Genomic DNA, 20,109 nt, shown 5'->3' with positions numbered 1-20,109 from the left:
TAGCCCTTAATGGACTTATTTTGTTTAGTGGGTCATTAGTTTAGTAAGATTAGGCCCTAACCCAAAGTATTTAAGACAAGGGAATCCCACAAACCGTTATTTTTCTTTCCCTTGACTGATTGGTTTCTCCCTCCCCTCTCTTCTTGCTCGTCGACATCAACACACACACATACACTCATCAAAAGTTGAAATTAGATCAAACCTCGTGCATAAACGTTGTTCTACACCTCATTCTCTACGCGCTAGTATAAATTATTTGATCGATTGAGGTATAATTCATAACCGTAATTTTATGAATTCAGATTTTAGTTCAATTACATAGTGTAATCAAGTCTAGTTCTCAATTAATGGTGTTTTGCGTTGTAGTTATCGTTTAATCGATTAATTGATGTTGTTTTCATGAAAAATGAATTTGTATTTTAATGATCTGATAAAATTTACATGTAGACTGATCTTGTAATATGTTTAGATGGATAGATATCGAAAAGTTATTAATTCTGGACTTTGATTTTGCTTGATTTCGTTATCGTATGCTCAAGATATGCTTAATCGAAATTTTGACTAGGTTATGCTTGTAATACGAATTTTCTGACTTGAATGCTTTGTAATTTAGTTAATGAAAAGTGTACTATAGTATTCCTTAACAAACATCATGCATGTTAGACTTAATATTTGTGTCAAAAGCTTTTGTAATGCTTCCGTTATGTTAAAACGAAGATTCGCGTTGTTAAGTGAGCTGAAACTGTTATTAAAGTTAAACAAAAATTGCTAGAGTGAACTAGAAGTTGATTGAGACTTTGATCTTTTGAAATATGTTATTTTATATGTTCTTTGATGGTTTTCATTTGTATGACAACTTGTGAAAACGTGATTAGCCATGAGATATATGCTCGTCTAAGTGATGTGTTTATTTGTTGACCAAAACTGAAAGGTCTGTAAATATTTGCTAAACTCTATGAATTGGCTAAAGAGATGTCTTTGATTATTTTATCATTAACATTTTGAGATGTCTGGAGAAATCTCCAAATAGTCGTTCGTCAATATCTATTTTCTATATTTTTTGAGAAATGTTTCAAAACTGACGCGCGAGCTGAAACTGATTTGGAAAACCATAACTAGACCCCTTCTGATATCTGACATTTAAATATCGTATGAGGCTTTGGCTGGAATTTTTGGAATCGATTTTGAGTCTAGTTGTGATCTGGAGTTGGTCATAATTTTATGGATTATGTGCTATGATTTATAGTTGTATCTTTCTACGATCTACGTATTTTGAAGGCATGCGTTAAATTGCGAATGTGCAATTTACTTAACTGTGAACTGTAAAGTGTTACTTGACCTAGGTTTGACATGTTGACCATGTTTGCATGACCTACTGAGATGTTTGACTTTAGTTGAACACCTTGACCGAGTTGACTTTTGGTTGACTTTGGTTGACTTTTGTTGACTTGCTTAGACTAGTTAACTTTTACTTGCTTGTTGAGTCAGTTTGAGCACTAGGACTTTGCGTACACTATGGGTTGTGTTAGAACCCCGAAGTTGTATAGTGTTAATATGAAATAAGCTTAAATGAAGGTTTCTTAGAAGAGGGCTATATAAGGAATCTAAGTAGTCCTAATTAGATAGCCATTGCATTGTAAATGAGTTCTAGAAGCTTTGAAAGGTAAATCTTGTTGATTCTCTCTCATACCGAGTCCCCTTCACACTTACCGAATCTCATTCTAACTTATCTTTTCTTCAAATCTCAACATGATCTGACCTATCATTTGGTATCAGGGCTTCCAGGGAGTGATATTACATCACTAGATCGATCCAGAGATTGAAGATTATAGAATCTGAGCACTCTCGGTATATTGAATCAGATTCGGTATAATCGAATCTGATAATCTGACGTTCAGATTCCTGTGATAAGTTCAACGAATGTGTATTAGGTTGATTAGAAAGAGTTTCGATCATCATTACAGCTTTTTAACATCAATTATGAAGAATCAAGTTGATTTTTAGAGTTCGTGGCTAAAACTCTCGGTATTCATAAATTTCAGTTTGATTATGTAGTTTAGTAAAGGTTTGAGGTTTTAGTTGTGATCGTGAGGTGTTTAATCACATTTCTGATGGTTTAATTTCATCAATTCTTCAAGTTTTGAAGATTTGATCTACATTCGGTATCGTAACTGCCATACCGAATCTGCTTCAAATTTATTAATTCTCAATTAGTGTTGCAGATTGTGGTGTGTTTGTGATTTTATCACATTCGTTTTGGTCATATGCAGCAAATTAGTGTGATTTGAGAAAGGATTCGTTTGAATTCTAAGTTTTCATACTTAGACTCGGTATTGTCAACTGCTATAGTTGACATTTGGTATCGTATACATTCGGTATCTTTGATATTTTGTTTGATACTAACTTGTTTCCTTGTGCAGCAAGGTTACAGAATCTAATTCAAAGGAATTGAATTGTGTTTGAATTCAAATTCATACAGAATCTGACTACCGAGTTAGATACCAAATCAGAATCTTGGTATCACTTAATTCATTAGTTTTAAGTGTTCTCAGGCTACAAATCTTGTAGTTACCGAATCTATACTGAATCTGGGTGTGTTACTTGTATTTCTGATCAGTTTCTGATACAAAATCTGGTTTACCGAATCTGCTACAGTACAGAATATGTACCGAATCTGCTACAGTACCGAATCAGATACCGAATCTGACATTCTTGTTAGATTGTTGTGATTTTTTCATCTTAGATTTGTGTAATACCAAATCTTTACCGAATCTACTTCATTTTCAAGATGTCTACTCAAGATACTTTGATCATTGGATCAGATTCCTGTCCTCCAGTGTTGTTTGATGGAAAGTATACTCAGTGGCTTCACCATATCACACAGTACATATACTACAAGGGTGAGAAAGCAAAGTACATATAGACTTCTCTGAGAGATGGTCCAGTTGTAGACTATCATCCGGATACTGGTATGTCAATTCCAGTCTATGAACTTTCTGGTAATAGACGTGAGAGAGATCAGGGTGACATAGAGGCAAAGAACATTGTTATGCAAGCTATCCCGTATGAGTTGTTTGAAAATGTTGATAGCAACACCACAGCAAAAGATATATGGTATGAGATCAAACGACAGCAACAAGGTTATGACATGTCAGATGTTACTAAATTGAATAAGGCTCTGGGATTTTATGAAGATTTCAAGCAGGAACCCGATGAACCACTCAAGGATACCTACCGTCGTTTCACTGGTGTTTTCAATGAGTTGAAAAGGTGCAAGATCATAAAAGTACATGCTGAAGTCAACATGAGATTTCTCAAAAAGCTCAATGTTGATTGACTTCCTTATGGAACCATTGTTCGATCTACCAAAGAGATTGACAAGTTGACTATTCATGAGCTTATTGGAGTTCTTATGCATTACCAACCTGAAGTGTCTAAACTTCAAGAAGGAAGGAAAGAGTCTTCTCCGGGCAATCCACTTGCCCTAATTGCCAAATAGAAGAGCAAATCATTTACGTCTTCCAAAAGCTTGTCCAAGAAAGTTCTTGTTGAAGAATCAACTGATTCTGAAGAGTTGAATCTTTCTGATGTTGATGATTCTCACCTTGAATTAGTCAAGATGGCAGCCATGTTCACAAAAGCCTTGAACAAACACAAGTTCGAAGGCGAATCAAGTAATCAATGCAAAAATTTATCGTCTTCCTCGTACTACAAGAAAGCTGATCAATCAAAACAACAACAACGTGCTGATGATTCCAAGAAGGATGATCCAATCTGTTTCAATTCTGGCAAAGCTGGTCATTACTCTCGTGAGTGCAAGATGCCTAAGAAGAAGGATGCATCTTACTACAAGAATAAAATGTTGATGGCTAAGATTGTAGAAACTGGGGGAGAGCTGAAATCGGTTGATCATGCTTGGTTTAACTGGACTGATGATTCAGATTCAGAGGTGGAACATGCAAATGTTTGCAAGGTGACTAAGCTCATCAAAGCTAAGGAAGCAATGGAGAATTCTGACTCAACATCTGATGATGATGAGGTACAATCATCTGAAATTCCTCCTGATTTTATAAAAGTGCAAAATGACATGATGAAGAATATGGTCTCAATGTCAAAAGAAATCAAAGGTTTAAAATCTGAAAACAAGGTAAAAAGATAAAATCAAGCTATCTGAGATAGGACCATCATCATCTAAATTACAATCGGAATTGCAAAGATTGACCGTCCAACTCAGCTCCACGAAAACTGAGTTGGAAGATCTTAAGAAATCAAGTCATCCGATTAAAGTCGAAAGGACAGATTATCGTTTAAAATCAGAACGACTTGCAGAAAAAGTTCAATTTTTAGAAAAAGATCTTTCTGATTTGAAAACTCAACATGAACCCACACTTTCAAAGCTAAACAAGAAAATTATTCAATTGGAAAACACCATAATTGAAAAGAACACTGAAATTTCTTCATTGTCAAAAGAATCTTTTCAAATGAAAGCTCAACTTGCTCGATATGAGGAAAAACTCTATCGCACAGAGCATTCTAAAGCTATCATTGATATGGAACTTTCAAAACAAATAATTTTCATGAATAGACCTAAAACGATTCATGGTGAAAAGTGGGGGTTGGGTTATGAAGATCCTAAGATCTTAGATAATGCTTCCAAAAATATTCCAGGATTATATCATTCTGATTACTTTCAAGCTGGTTTACCATCTCATTTTGTGTATGCTTCTGATGCTGATTTTGATGATATTATTGCTAATCGCAAATCTAGAAAATACCAACAAATTAGCTTAATGTATGAAAAAATCAATGCTAAAATGGGTAAATCAAATCCTGCTTTCTTGAAGGAACTTGTTGAAACTGAAAAGAATATGCAACGTGAAACTTATGTGCCTAAGCGTAGACTGGTTTATATCCCAACACTCATGCTAGAGAAATACATTGTAATGCTTGAGAATGAAGTGTTTAACAAACCTAGTTCTAGCATTATTTCCATAGATGAGGTATTTGATGAACCAACTTTTGATGTGAAACCAATTCTACAAGCCTTACCTGCATGAACCAACTGTCTTTTTTGAGACATAATCTCTAGGTCAAACTACTTTAGATGTAAAGGTAGAATCTCGAGATGAACCGACTGTTGAAAACTTGATAGACTTTGATGCAACAATTGATCCTTTGAATGAATTTTACGCTAGCGTACCTGCTTTACACATTTTAAGTCGTAAGGTAGATAGACTAGAAAAGGAGAATGTTGATTTGCAGCTTAAGTGTCAATCATTAGAACAAATGCTTGCTTTGTGTGATAAATTGCCTCCACTTCCTAAGATAGAGGGTACTTATGACTTTAAGGAGGGTGAATTGATAGTTTCTGCTGAGGAATTATGTCTTGAGATTAAAAGCTTAAAACACAAAATAATTCAAATGAAACAGGCTAACACACTTAAGCAATCATCTTCTGTTGAAACTAATGTGTCTGAATGTGTTGGTGGGATTACTAAGACGGGGAAGGGGATAACAACATCTAAGGATGCAAAACCCATCACTATTCTTAAAAATCTACAACGTTCTCAATTTGGTAAACGTGTTTCAAAAGTTGCACCTTCAACGCAATTTGTTGTCAAGAAAGTTCATTCTCAAAATAGTTCTGTGTTAACAGAAAAGATTCCTATGATTTCAATGTCAAATAAATCAAAGGAAAGTCTTTTAACGAAATTAGTCAAGTCAACACAACACACGAGTCCAAAATCTAATTTGAGTGAGTATGATGCAAAGGAACGTAAAATCAAATTAGAAATTTTGCAAAATCAATCATCTCATGTGTCAACTGAAAAGTTTGGACGTCTAACTAACAGAGGTGTTTTTCGTGTCACAGGTCATAATCCAAATTTGACTTACAAATCTGTATGGGTTCCTAAGTCCACGACTAAGAAAGTAGCAACCAAACCAAAGCAATCTGCTAGTCGACCTAGAAAATCATCTCATGTCTTTCAATTTTCGTCTGTGAACAAAACATCTACTTGGAATAAGTTGTGTGTTAAGACTTCTGATAACGATGTAAAACTTGATATTACGTATGATGCTTCATGTAATGTGGTTTTAAATGATGCTTTATTATCTAAATTGTATGATGATTTACGTGATTATCTCGTTGTCGATCCAAAGTTTATTGTTGGTACTAACCGTAGAGGACCTAAGAAACTTTGGGTACCTAAACTCTAGGAAATTAACGTTTACAGGGTTTCAACGTCTGTGTTTGGTATATCGATTCTGGTTGCTTTCGACACATGACGGGCGATAAATCCTTGCTTGTCAATTTCGTTGACAAATTTCTAGGAACGGTTAGTTTTGGAAATGATGAGATTGCAGCAATAACGGGTTATGGCGATTTTGTGAAAATGGCATCACAATCAAATGGGTCTCATATGTTGAGGGTTTGGGGTGTAGTTTATTTAGTGTCAGCCAATTTTGTGACGGAGATCTCAAGGTTTTGTTTGAACGTCGTCAATGTTGTGCTTCACTTTATACTATTGACCTCAATGATGCACCATCACATGTAACCATGTGTTTAGTTACTCGTTCAACAAAGGAAAATTCATGGTTATGGCATCACTGGATGTCACATCTTAATTACAAGGGTATTAATCGACTGGTCTCTAAAGACTTAGTTGATGGTATTCCAAGCTTTCAATATGATAAGCATCATGTGTGTCAATCATGTGCGATGGGTAAGCTGAGATGGGCTAATCATCCGCTTAAGCAATACCCCAGTAGTTCATCGTCCTTGCAATTATTGCATATGGACTTATGTGGACCCATGAGGATTTCTAGCCTTGGTGGCCGGAAACATGTGCTTGTCATTGTTGATAACTATACCCGATTTACATGGATTTTCCTTCTAAGGACTAAGTCAGAAACCCCCGCCATTATCATTGAGTTCATTAAAAAGACTCAACGCTCTTTTAACAAACATGTTAAGAGTATTCGAACTGATAATGGGACGGAATTTAAGAATGACCTGCTTGATAGTTATTTGAAAGACCAAGGCATTGAACATCAGTTCTCTGCTGCACGGACCCCTCAACAGAATGGAGTAGTCGAACGACGTAATCGTACGTTGTTCGAAGCAGCTCGAACGATGCTTACTTACTCTAAACTACCTCTGAAAATGTGGGGGAGGCCATTTCCACTGCATGTTATACCCAAAATCGCTGCATCATTAATAAATGTTTTGATAAAACTCCCTATGATTACTATATGGTAGACGCCCGAATGTCAAATATTTCCGTGTCTTTGGTTGTATATGATATGTGCTTAACGATTTTGACAGTCTCGGAAAGTTTGATCCTCATGGCGATCAGGCCATATTTCTCGGTTATTCTTCAAACAAAGTTGCCTATCGTGTTTATCATAAACGGACAAAGATGATCAAGAAAAGCATTAATGTAAGGTTCAAAGAATTATCGAGAATGGCTTTTGAACAACTCAGTTCAAAACCAGATCCTAACCTGGCTACTACTTCTTCCACGCAAAACTCAATTTTCTTGAAGAAAGGTGTTCCTACGGTAACAACAGAGGAACTGGATATCTTGTTTGATAGTCTTTATGCTCCTCAACGGAATTCAAATGTTCAAGCCGTACCGGTTACACCATCACAGTCAACTACTGTGGAGACTCAACCAAGTCTTTTTGATGAAGATACAACACCAACTGACTCACCTGTTGCTTCTTCATCCTCCCTCCCTCCTCCAGTTACTGATAATCTTGAACCAATTCAAGATTCATCCGTTGATACAACTCCAGTTGTTTCTCCAGATACTCAATTGAATCCATTAGACAGTGTTACATCAGATCAAGCGGATCAAGGCTCAATGTCAACAACAGTTGATGTTTCAATGGAGACCACTGATGTACAACCTCTTTCACACAACCGATGGACTAAAAGTCATCTGATAGATCTTATTATTGGTGATGCATCTGCTCCAGTCTCAACTCGAAGAGCTACTCGAAATATGTGTCTATACACTGCCTTTCTTAGTAAGATTGAACCAACAACGGTTGATCAAGCTTTACTTGATCCTAACTGGGTGGTTGCAATGCAAGAAGAGATCAATCAATTTGAACGGTTGAGAGTATGGCGATTAGTTCCAAGACCAACGGGTCAACGACCAATAGGGGTTAAGTGGATTTTTAAGAACAAGAAGGATTCTGATGGAATTGTAGTTCAAAATAAGGCACGTCTTGTGGCCAAGGGATATCGACAACAAGAGGGCATTGATTATGACGAAACGTTTGCTCTGGTTGCTAGGATTGAGGCTATTTGTCTTTTCCTTGCATTTGCTTCTCCTATAAAGTTCACGGTGTTTCAAATGGATGTCAAAACTGCTTTTATGAATGTTCATCTTCAAGAGGAAGTTTATGTTGATCAACCAGAAGGTTTTATCGATCCCATTTTTCCAAACCACGTATACTACTTGGAGAAAGCTTTGTATGGTCTGAAGCAAGCACCGCGTGCATGGTACGAGACATTAACAAAGTATTTGCTGGACAATGGCTTCTCTCGTGGAACGATTGATCAATGCTATTCATCCATAAAAACTACGGTCACATTCTCTTGGTTTAAATTTACGTTGGTGACATTATTTTTGGTTCCATGTCCCCGGCCTTATGCAAAGAATTTGGTGACCTTATGGCCAACAAATTCGAAATGAGCATGCTTGACCAGTTAAATTTCTTCTTGGGGTTACAAGTAAAACAATTACCAAACAGGATTTTTATCAATGATATGCTAACATGTTTTAAAATGACTACTTTAAAACCAATGACAACCCCAATGAGGACTTTATTGGATGATGATGCTAATGGGGAACCCTTTGACATTATGCTTTATCGAAGCATGGTTGGTTCTTTAATGTATCTGACTGCAAGTAGACCAAACATTACCCTTGCTGTAATGGTCTGTGCTCGCTTTCAGTCAAACCCTAAGAAATCCCACTCCAAAGCGGTTGTTAGGATTTTCCAGTACCTAAAAGGTACACCTAACCTTGGAATCTGGTATCCTCATAGAATCGATTTCAATCTCACTGCTTATACTGATGCAGATCATGGCGGTTTCCATGTTGATAGAAAGAGCACATCTGGATCAATTCAGATGTTGGGAAATAGGCTAGTTGGTTGGTCATCCAAAAAGCAGAATTGTGTGTCTTTATCAACATCTGAGTCTGAGTACACTGCTGCAGCTCACTGTTGCTCACAAGTTTTGTGGATGCAAACTCAACTTTTGGACTATGGCTTTAAGATTTCTAAGACCCCAATTTACTGTGATTCACAAAGTGCTATTGCAATTACAAGCAACCTGGTCCAGCATTCTAAGACTAAACACATTGATATTCGTTATCTTTTCATTAAGGACCATGTAAAAAACGGGGATGTAGAGTTATACTTTGTGCCTACCAAAGTGCAATTAGCTGACATGTTCACTACGCCCTTAGATGAACTTAGGCTAAAGTTCTTGATCAAAGAGATTGGCATGGTAGAGTATAGTACTTGACATTCCTTAGTTCTGTTGGGACTTATACTTGGGATCTTGTGTTTAGGGGGAGTAGATACTTTCTAGGGGGAGCAACTACTTTCTTATGCTTTAGATAACATCTTTCAAGAGGGGGCCTTTTAGAATTCTGTTAACTTCCTGGGATTAAGTTTCAATGGTTACGAAAGGGGGAGGTAACTCATTGATATCATATTTCAAGGGGGAGTTAATTCATTTTCTTGTGAATATATCAAAATGATGATTTACACTCTTGTATATCACATTTTGAGGGGGAGAAAAAGGGACAAAATGAAAAGAAAATTGTTTTTCAAAAGTGAATTTCATAAACTCTATGTTTTATATCTGAAATAATTCACTAAGGCTTGTAGACATCTCAGTATGCAACCCATTTTAACATTTGGTATCACTGAAGATTTGTACTTTGTACATAATTCAAAATTTTCTAAGTACAAATCTTGTTTTATGAAAATTCATAAAAATTTGAAAAGATAAAATCTAAAAAGATGTGAATTTAACTGAATAAATGCTAATTTTAGCATTATACCGAATCTGACAACCAACAGTACAGATTCGGTAAGTTCAAAATTTTCAAATATTGTCTCAGAAATGTCTTCCATTAAAAATGTGATAATCTTGAATGCTTTTTGATAAAGATTTGTCAAAATTTGAAGTGAAATGTGTTTAAATCTGAAATTGGACTGCATTCGGTACTTAAGGTCCATTCGGTAAAGCCCATGTCTTCAAAACATTTGGTATCTATATATAGCAGGGACAAAGTCAAACTTTCTCTCACTTTTTACTAATTGCATACGGAATCTGACAAAACCTACCGAGTCTGCCTAATCTACCGTATCCGTCTCTCTGTATCTTCAAATCTTTGGTATATTCTTGTTTTAAACAAATTTAAGTATCACATGTTGTAGATCTGAGATAATTGAGTACTTATAAACCAGAAAATAATGTAAATAACAAGATTGTGACACTTAATTTTGAAAAACTGTTTATTATACCGAATCTGAGTCGAGTCTCTTAGATCTTAGATTAAACTCATCTGATTTAGTTAACTAACATGAAATCTTGTCAAATCTATGTTAAATTAGTTGATCTATCAATTAACCGAGTCTGATTACATGTTTAATTGAGTATTTGATAGATTCTGTACATATCGAATATGTTCTTGCTATAGTACCGAGTCTGTTCAAGTCATTAACATGTTTTTCTGATTTGTTTGAGTTGTTAATTAATTGTGACTATGTTTTTGCATGATATAAGACTGAATATGCAAGTTTGGGTGATTATATGTGATTTTTGAAGATACCGAATCAGTTCTTGGCATTTTACCGAGTCTGTAATTTGGTACCTTAAAAATCTGAGATTTTCAACTTGATAAATCTTACATGCTTTATTTAAGTCTTTGGTATGAAAACTCAAGCTTATTTTGTGACGACCCGGAAATTTCCGACTAAATTTAAACTTAATCTTTATATGATTTCGATACGATAAGCAAAGTACGTAAAGTTGAGTCTAGAAAATTTTGAAACGATGTTCGTATATCCAATTGACCTTCAACTGCTCTCGACGATTCACGAACTATTAATTGTAATTAGATATGTGTGTATGTATATATATAAATAATAATTCGAAATATAATTTGAAATACTATATGTTGTTGATATTAAAATTAATTATGTAAAATAAAATAAAAATATGATATTATGATAACTATTATTTAAAACACATCTATATAAATAAAATATATTAAATATATATTTTGTGAATTCGAATCTATTTAGTAACGACAGTAAAACTAAATTGTCATTCAATAAATAGTAAACGAGTTAAAAAGAAACTATGTGATTTTAAAATAAATGCTGATCCGAAAATGAGTTTTATAAATTTTAGGCTTATTAATTATATATTTAGAAGTTGTTTGTCAAATTTTAAAACTTTTTATATTTTACTTGGGGGAGGAAAGTGAATAATTAATGTATTTTTATTTAATAATTTATGATTGAATTTTATACCATAACGACCAAAATAAATAAATATAGTTAATTTAAAAATATGGGATTTTTCTGAACACTTTTATCCGCCACTAATTTCGCAAGATACATAGTCCGTGGAAACTGTCGGCACAATTAAACAAAATCATCCGGCTGATTTACTATTCTACTTTCAATTCACACGTTTAAGAATGATTATTATTATCCTTTTATATTATTATAATCCTTATTATACTATTATTATTAACTATTAGATTAGATAGATATATTATATGATGTACGTACAACATCCATCACCAACTCCATATCATCTCTGCCTTCAACTTTTTGAAACCCATTTCTTGCTTCATTTCTTCACTACATCAACCAAATCATCTATATATATATATATATATATATATATATATATATATATATATATATATATATATATATATATATATATATATATATATATATATATATATATATATTGCATATACAAATGCATATAGATACACTTACTGCATCTAATTCCTACTTAGTATTCGATCACTACCAATCACAACTAGACCCCTACCATAACTTTAATATCACCGTTACTTTCACTGCAATTATTCGGCTTTAACCACAAACCAAACCTCGTCGATCTTATTACTATTTCTACTCATCGTCTTCATCAATGAAACAACCGCCAACACCGAACTATCATAACTTCTACTCGCAAATTACAACCCTTCAAGAACCATCACACACCAACCTCAACCACCGGAGATAACCCACCATCGTCCGCTAACTATTACTACTATGCTGTTTCGTCGAACACCAACAACCGCCCTTGCAACCTCCACTTATGCTACTGTTGGCCGATGCAAATCACCACCATAAACCGCCATCTTAAACTCCATAACCATCATCTTTGTACTCAAATTGTTTTTCTGTTTCAACCACGGTTACCACCCTATGATCACCTTGCACCATCCATTTTTCTATTTTTCTATCGAGCTCCAACACCCACAACCGTAAACTATGATCACAACTTTGCAACTGCTACTTCTTTTTTATGTTCCTGTACAAACCCACTCGATCATTATAACTAACGAAGGTGTTATTGTTGTTACAGTCTTCGAACAAACGACCGCCAAAACTTCATCACACTTCTGTTTTCATTCCGATTTTCTACCCACATCCGCCACCTTCCACCATGGATAACCACCAAAACAACTCATTAACTGCCAATTGTAATTACTACAGCTGCTTTTGATATAGTTCTATCGAAACCCGAACTCACTATCACCGTATTACTACTACAGCAGCATTTTCTTATTTTTGTTTTACGAATTAAATAAAAGAAGATGATGATAGCGATTGTTCATAATAAAGATGATGAGATGAACATATGATTGATGATGTAATGAATGAGTGACGAACGATGATGATTGATTCAATGATGACGGTTAGAATGAAGAAGATAATGATACAAGTTCGATGATGGAGACGAGATTCGAAGAAGATGATAATTCACAAATAACATAAAGATGTTAGATAATGGTGATGAAGAATGATGATAAACAGTGAAATGGAAGTGATTACGAAAATGATGATGGTGAATTGGTAATGCTAGGAAGATGACAGTTTCGTATATATTACATAATTAAACGTTCGATGTTATTACAAGAAATAATAATGGTTCAGTGGTTTAAGTGGGAGTTTCATAGACAAGGGATCCTGAGTTCGAACCAAGGCTCCTATATTTTATTCTTTTTATTGATTGGGCTAGTGTAACGTGGGCTTGAGAAATTTCATTTGGGCCGAAAGTTGTTAATATCTGTTGGGCTGAGGCAGATAGAACGGATATATATATATATTTGGGCTACAAATTAATTAAGAAAAATGAACTTGGGCTGATGGCTAAGGGTGTTATTGGGGTAGCGTGAGGTTGTGGGTTCGAGTCCCGTTACGGGCATTTATTTACAAGCTAGCTTTTAAGGTAGTTTTCATTTTCAAAGTTATTATTATTATTATTATTATTTTTATTATTATTATTACTATTACTATTAGGTATTAGTAATATCATGATCATTATTAGTATTACTATTATTATGATTATTAGTATTATTATTAGTATTATTACTATTATTATTATTATTACTCTTATTGTTATTTTTATCATTATTATTTTTATTATCATTATTATTATTTTTAACATTAATATCATTATTTATAACATTATTATTATTATTATCATTTTTACTGCTAGTATCGTTATTATTTAATTACAACTATATTATTACTAAAAGAATCATTTTTAGTAAAATTATTATTTTTATTAAAGTTGTTTTAAAAAAAATTATTATTATTAGAATTATCATAAATTTTATCATAATTAGTATTATTTTTATCATTATTATTATTAGTATTATTAATATATCGAATGAAGATTTTCTATATAAAAATATATTTAGGACATAAAACCTAACCATATTAATACTTTTGTATTAAATGTTAATTATCTATATAAAAATAAATATATCTAATTAAATTATTAATAAAATCACTAATAATATATATATATATATATATATATATATATATATATATATATATTTGCTCGATTACCATTACATGTTTTAATATACATAATGGAATATAGGTTCATGAATCCAAGGTCAACCCTACACTTGTTCAATGTCATCATATGTATTTTTACTACAAAATACAATAAGTGAGTTTCATTTGCCTTTTTACCCTTTATATTTTTTGGGCTGAGAATACATGCAAAAATTTTATAAATGTTTCACGAAATAGACACAAGTAATTGAAACTACATTATATGGGTGAATGATCGAAGCTGAATATGCCCCTTTTTACTTGGTAACCTAAGAATTAGTAAACCAGTCTACTAATTGACGCGAATCCTAAAGATAGATCTATTGGGCCTAAGGAACCCCATCCAAAGTTCCGGATGCTTTAGTACTTCGATGTTGTTTTATCATGTCCGAAGGATTTCCCGGAATGATAGGGGATTTTCTTATATGCATCTTGTTAATATCGGTTACCAGGGGTTCACCATATGAATGATTTTTGTCTCTATGCATGGGATGTATATTTATAAGAACTGGAAATGAAATTCTTGTGGTCTATTAAAATTATGAAAATGAATGATTATGATAAACTAATGAACTCACCAACCTTTTGGTTGATACTTTAAAGCATGTTTATTCTCAGGTATTAAAGAAATCTTCCGCTGTGCATTAGCTCATTTTAAGGATATTACTCGGAGTCATTCATGACATATTTTGAAAGACGTTGCATTCGATTCGTTGAGTTCAGTAAAGATTATGATTAAGTAAATGACAGATTAGATCATTTATAGATGGATATTATGAAATGGTATGCATGCTTGTCAACTTTCGATGTAATGAAATTTTGTCTTTTAAAACGAATGCAATGTTTGTAAAATGTATCATATAGAGGTCAAGTACCTCGCAATGTAACCAACTATTGTGAATCGTTTGTAATCAATATGGACTTCGTCCAGATGGATAAGTGCTTCATATTTGGTTACAGAATCTCAAGTTTTCATGACTATCGAATCTGCTTGATTTGTGCTTAAAATTGACTAAGTGTTGTTCTGATTCTTTGTGTTATATAATTGACTTTGCATGATGATTGTGTAATGAAATGAATATCATATGAATGTCATGTTTGTCAATTATTTGTTCATTTTTGAAATAAATGATTTTTATAACTTAGAAAACCATAAAAATTATAAAATTTGAAAAATACAAAGGATTTCAAAGGCAAATAAGAATAGAGATATGTGCTTTATGGTAAACATCTTGTGGTCTTCTATTTCTTATTTATACAGCTAAATAGCGAACAATCACTTCATCAACTCTGAAACCAACATTCCCTGTAACTACTGGACTACAATACTAGAGAGGCATACATTATGGCCTGCTCTAAGCTCTACTACCAGTGTGGCTGTGATAGATCTGGAGCTACTAAACAGAACTATTAGGTTTGTGGAAGCTACACAACCTACTGCTGCAAATCCAGAGGGAACACAAGCTCGTTTTGAATTTGAGCTAAGAGGAGTTCAAGGGATGAGGAGTATCACAAAGGCTGATTTCAGGAGGATCTTTAGACTTCCTCTTGTACAGAATGCTCCTGCTTTCCCTGCTACTCAGCAGATGATGTCTTCAATATTTGATCTTGGTTATGTTGGATCTACCAATGTTCCCCCAGCTAAGTTTCAGAAGAAATACCTGCACTCAAGGTGGTATGTGATCTTCTCAATCATCAACAGATGCTTGCTGATGACAAGGAGTGGATCCGATAGCTTGACTGTGCCAATGATGAAATTGTTCTACTCTTTCACAAGAGTAGAGACTCCTGACTATGCAGAGCTTCTATGGGATTTGGTTCAGGTTCAAGTTGATAAGCCAAGGGGTTCATACATCCCTTGTGAAAGGTTTTTCTGTATCTATATCCATGATGCTATAGATGCTTGTAGAAATGATAATATATTTATACCAGGTACACATGGATTACTGATGAAAAGATTTGGGGAGCTGAAGATAAATACCCCGATGGTATCTAACAATCAATTCACTGCGCCGATTCCAAATTGGCTTGTGGGGTTAACTGCACCCCAAGATGCTCGAATGCTTTCGTATTTTGAGCCTGTAGGAATACCTCTTTCGAACCCGGTACAACACGAACAAGTTGAACCTGCCGCGGTTCCAGCCCCGGAGGTTGTAGAGGAACCTGTAGTACAACCACCCGGGCCAGCTAATCCTCTACTTAGGGTAAACCTTAAATGTTCTAGGGTAGCACACCAAGCTCAACCCGTGAGGATCAGGGAACCTAGTTTACCTAGGATTGAACCAACCCTTTCAACAACACCCGAAGTGAGTAGTGACACTGATTCTTCAGCAACTGAATCATCTCTTGAACATTCTTCTAAGAGAACTCGATTTATGCCCGATGACATGATTCAGACTCCGCCAACCCAACGAGTAACTAAATCTAGGACTTCGACACCTATCGTCCGCCAAACAGTTACTCTAACCGTTGGTGATACGGACCAAGACCTAGAGCCTATTAGGTCACCCTCACCCATCTCCGTATCACATCCAATAATAACAGTAAGCCCTACACTAAATGAAGCGCAAGCTTCGGTAGGCAAGAGAGCTAAACGCACGGATGGTAAAAAGACAATAAGCCCATCCAATCGAAACAAGACTTAATAATAAATCTCGCACAGTAAGATTCTTCGACATCTAAGGAAGTAAAGTCTTCCTCTGCAGTAAAGTCTGCTTTGACTCAATCGATTGAGGAAACTTAATCATTGAAATCCAAAACGGCCGAAGGGGAGCCGAAAAATCTTGAAAAGGCACCCTGCGTATCGGCTGGAAATCCTCTTGTACCTCAACGTACAACAGGGTATGGAGGTCCGGCTTATCTTGATGAGGGAGATCTGTCACGTCCCATGAAAATGAGTCAACATGACAATCCTTCGGGGTATTTATCAGACTTCCAGCAGACTGATCCCTTTGTTCATGAAAGTGATCCATTGGTTCAAACCACTTCTCTTCCGGATTCTGAATCTCAGGGTCTGGAGGAAGAGTCGTTAACTGAAAGAGATGTGCCACCTCATGGTATATCAATGATTTTAGGAGTCGGAGATAGAAATATCTCTGCGAGATCTAAACCGACGGGTAGTTCTACTACTTTGTCAGAGTCCCATGAGACTAAAGTCATAGAGGCGGATGCTTCGAAAGAAACTTCGCCGGCGATAACTCCGGTTGTTGCCCAACCTCCATTAGAAGGGGATATCATGAATCTGACTAGTAGTATGTACAGCCCTACATATAAGAATAATACCGCACGTTTATCCTTACTTACCCTCACGGCAAATCAAACACTTCCACCGACATTGCCTTCAACGGTTGCTGTTGATGCTGATGTTGTTCGTGGTTACACCATTATTTCACCAACTGGGTCACCTTCTCGGATTTCGAATAGATATGGATTACGATATCTCTCTGAAAATGAGGTTGAGGAACTATACCTTGCTGAGTTTGCTAAACGAACTGATCTTGGTGAAGTTTGCGAGACTATGATGATTTATCTTGAGCAAGCAAGGGTAGTATATCCTTTATCTCCATGAAAGTCACCTGGACCAATTCACATGCCTGATCATGATGATTTCGATCCCGACAATCTTCATGAGGGGGAGAATAGACAAGGTGGTTATCGGTCCAGTGGTTTTCAAAGTTCAACTTATGAAGTTGGTGCATATAGTCAACATAAGGATCACGATGTTGTTGATATATCTGATTCTGAAAGTGATGAAATTGAGGAAATCCAGTGTGAAAGTTTTCTAGATGAATCGGAAGGTCAGAGAGAGGGTGACTCAGGGATGCTTATGATTATGGATTCAGCTGATCAATTAGAGAATAACTCAGCTCAAGAGGACAATCAAAACTTGGATAATATTGAAGATATTTTGAAGGGGTCGTCGAGTGTCGCCAATGAATTCAATGATCATCAATTTGTTAACTTGTCATCTCCAACTGATGAATTTGGAATACACTTTGAAAAGGAGATTTTCTCTAATGGCAAGGAAGATACTACGACTCCTCCTGATCTGAATGTTCCATTTCAAATTGTAGAGATTATTCTTGAACGTGATGCTGATTTCCAACTGAGTGAGGAAGAAGAGAAGAGGATTCTTCGTTCACCATTCATTGAACAACAATCGTATAGAATCTATTTTGATCTCGTCCTTTCTGCATCAATGAGTGTTCTGGGTGCATGAAAATATCATAAGAAACCAAAATATCTCAAAGCTTATCTGAGTGTTCGCGACAAATATAAATTGAAGAATGAAGAGAAACTTCAAGTTCAGCGGAATTCAGAGATCAAAAGCATAAATAAGATTTTGATGATTAATAAGGATGGAGTGAAGATGCCAGTGTTTCAGGTAACAAGAATGGATGATGAGGATTATCAGTTCTCGGAAGCAGATTTTGATAAACTGAAGATGGACGACATTATTTTCATTTACAACTACATGATTAACTTAAATAAATCTGCAACAACTTATCATGCTACTGCAATGAAGGCAGTCTACAGATTTATTCTTGACTCAATGGGATGGATGTCCGTTCATGATTTTCAGATGGGGTTAAAATCTGGATACAAAAAGCTCGGAATCAAACCGCCAAATCAAGTAATCGAAGAGCTAAGATATATGTCCTTACTTGAAGTGAGTGACTGTCCATATGGGTTTACGTTTGTCAATTCTCACTATACAAAGATCTTCATCAGAGTCTCAGATTTCAGAAGATACTCAGACAGAATGTTAATGTATGCTTTTAAATACTTGAGATGGAGACTGATCAATAACTGCTATTCAACAGAAGATAATTAGATTGTCAAATATATTCTCACAAGATTGAAAAGTCGTCTAAAGACAAGAGTGAACATACGAAGATATGAGAATCTCAAGGGATTCAAATCCAAAGTTCACTTCAGAGGAAAAAAGTTCCTTTAGATGTTTTAAATAGGATTATATTGTAAAGTTCACATTTAACACTACGGGGAGATTGTTAGGACCCCGAAGTTGTATAGTGTTAATGTGAAATAAGCTTAAATGAAGGTTTCTTAGAAGAGGGCTATATAAGGAACCTAAGTAGTCCTAATTAGATAGCCATTGCATTGTAAACGAGTTCTAGAAGCTGTGGAATGTAAATCTTGTTGATTCTCTCTCATATCGAGTCTCTTTCACACTTACCGAATCTCATTCTAACTTGTCTTTTCTTCTAATCTCAACATGATCTGACCTATCAGGTTGACATAGTATGACCTATATGTGTATACTTAAGATGACCTACTTGACTAGGTTGCGTTGTTCGGTCGAGATTGTTCGACTACAGTACGTTTTGCTAAGATATTTCAGGTACTTATGCTAAGGTGAGTCTACAGTCCCTATTACGTTTTTACAGGGATGAGATACATGCTTTTTACAAATGTTTTACATATTAGTCACAAGTAACTTAACAATATACATATGAGTTCAGATCAAAAATCTCTTAGCTTGATTATATTAATTACTTTAAGTAAGCTCGACTTATAGGGACGGTACCGTTAGGTTTGACAAACCTCACCGCAACATAACTGGTGCTTATTTTGTCGTTACTTGTACACTTTATTGGTGTATGCTTAGATAGGGTAAAAGGAAGACGTGTAGCTTAGCTATCCGCAAAGGTTAAAGTTTTATAATCAAGTGCTTATGATAATGTATGCTTTTCTTACGAAGTTTTTTCAGAAATCTAGTGGCCTAACTTACGAAATGCTTTACTAAATCTGTAGATTCACTCACCGTTTTCGTTGATGTTTTGCATGTTTTATCTCAGGTCCATGGAGGTAGTGCTTCCGCTATACAGAAGTTGTCATGTTGTCTACTGCTAGAACTGGACGATGTCCAGCATATTTTATCGTCTTTATTTCAAGAACAAATATTCGCATTTAAACTATTTACTTATTGAGATGCTTTGGGTTCGATTA

This window comes from Rutidosis leptorrhynchoides, chromosome 10 (assembly GCF_046630445.1).
Source record: "Rutidosis leptorrhynchoides isolate AG116_Rl617_1_P2 chromosome 10, CSIRO_AGI_Rlap_v1, whole genome shotgun sequence".
Classification (NCBI taxonomy): Eukaryota; Viridiplantae; Streptophyta; class Magnoliopsida; order Asterales; family Asteraceae; genus Rutidosis; species Rutidosis leptorrhynchoides.
The sequence above is the reverse complement of the archived record's forward strand: the minus strand, read 5'-3'. Positions refer to the sequence as shown.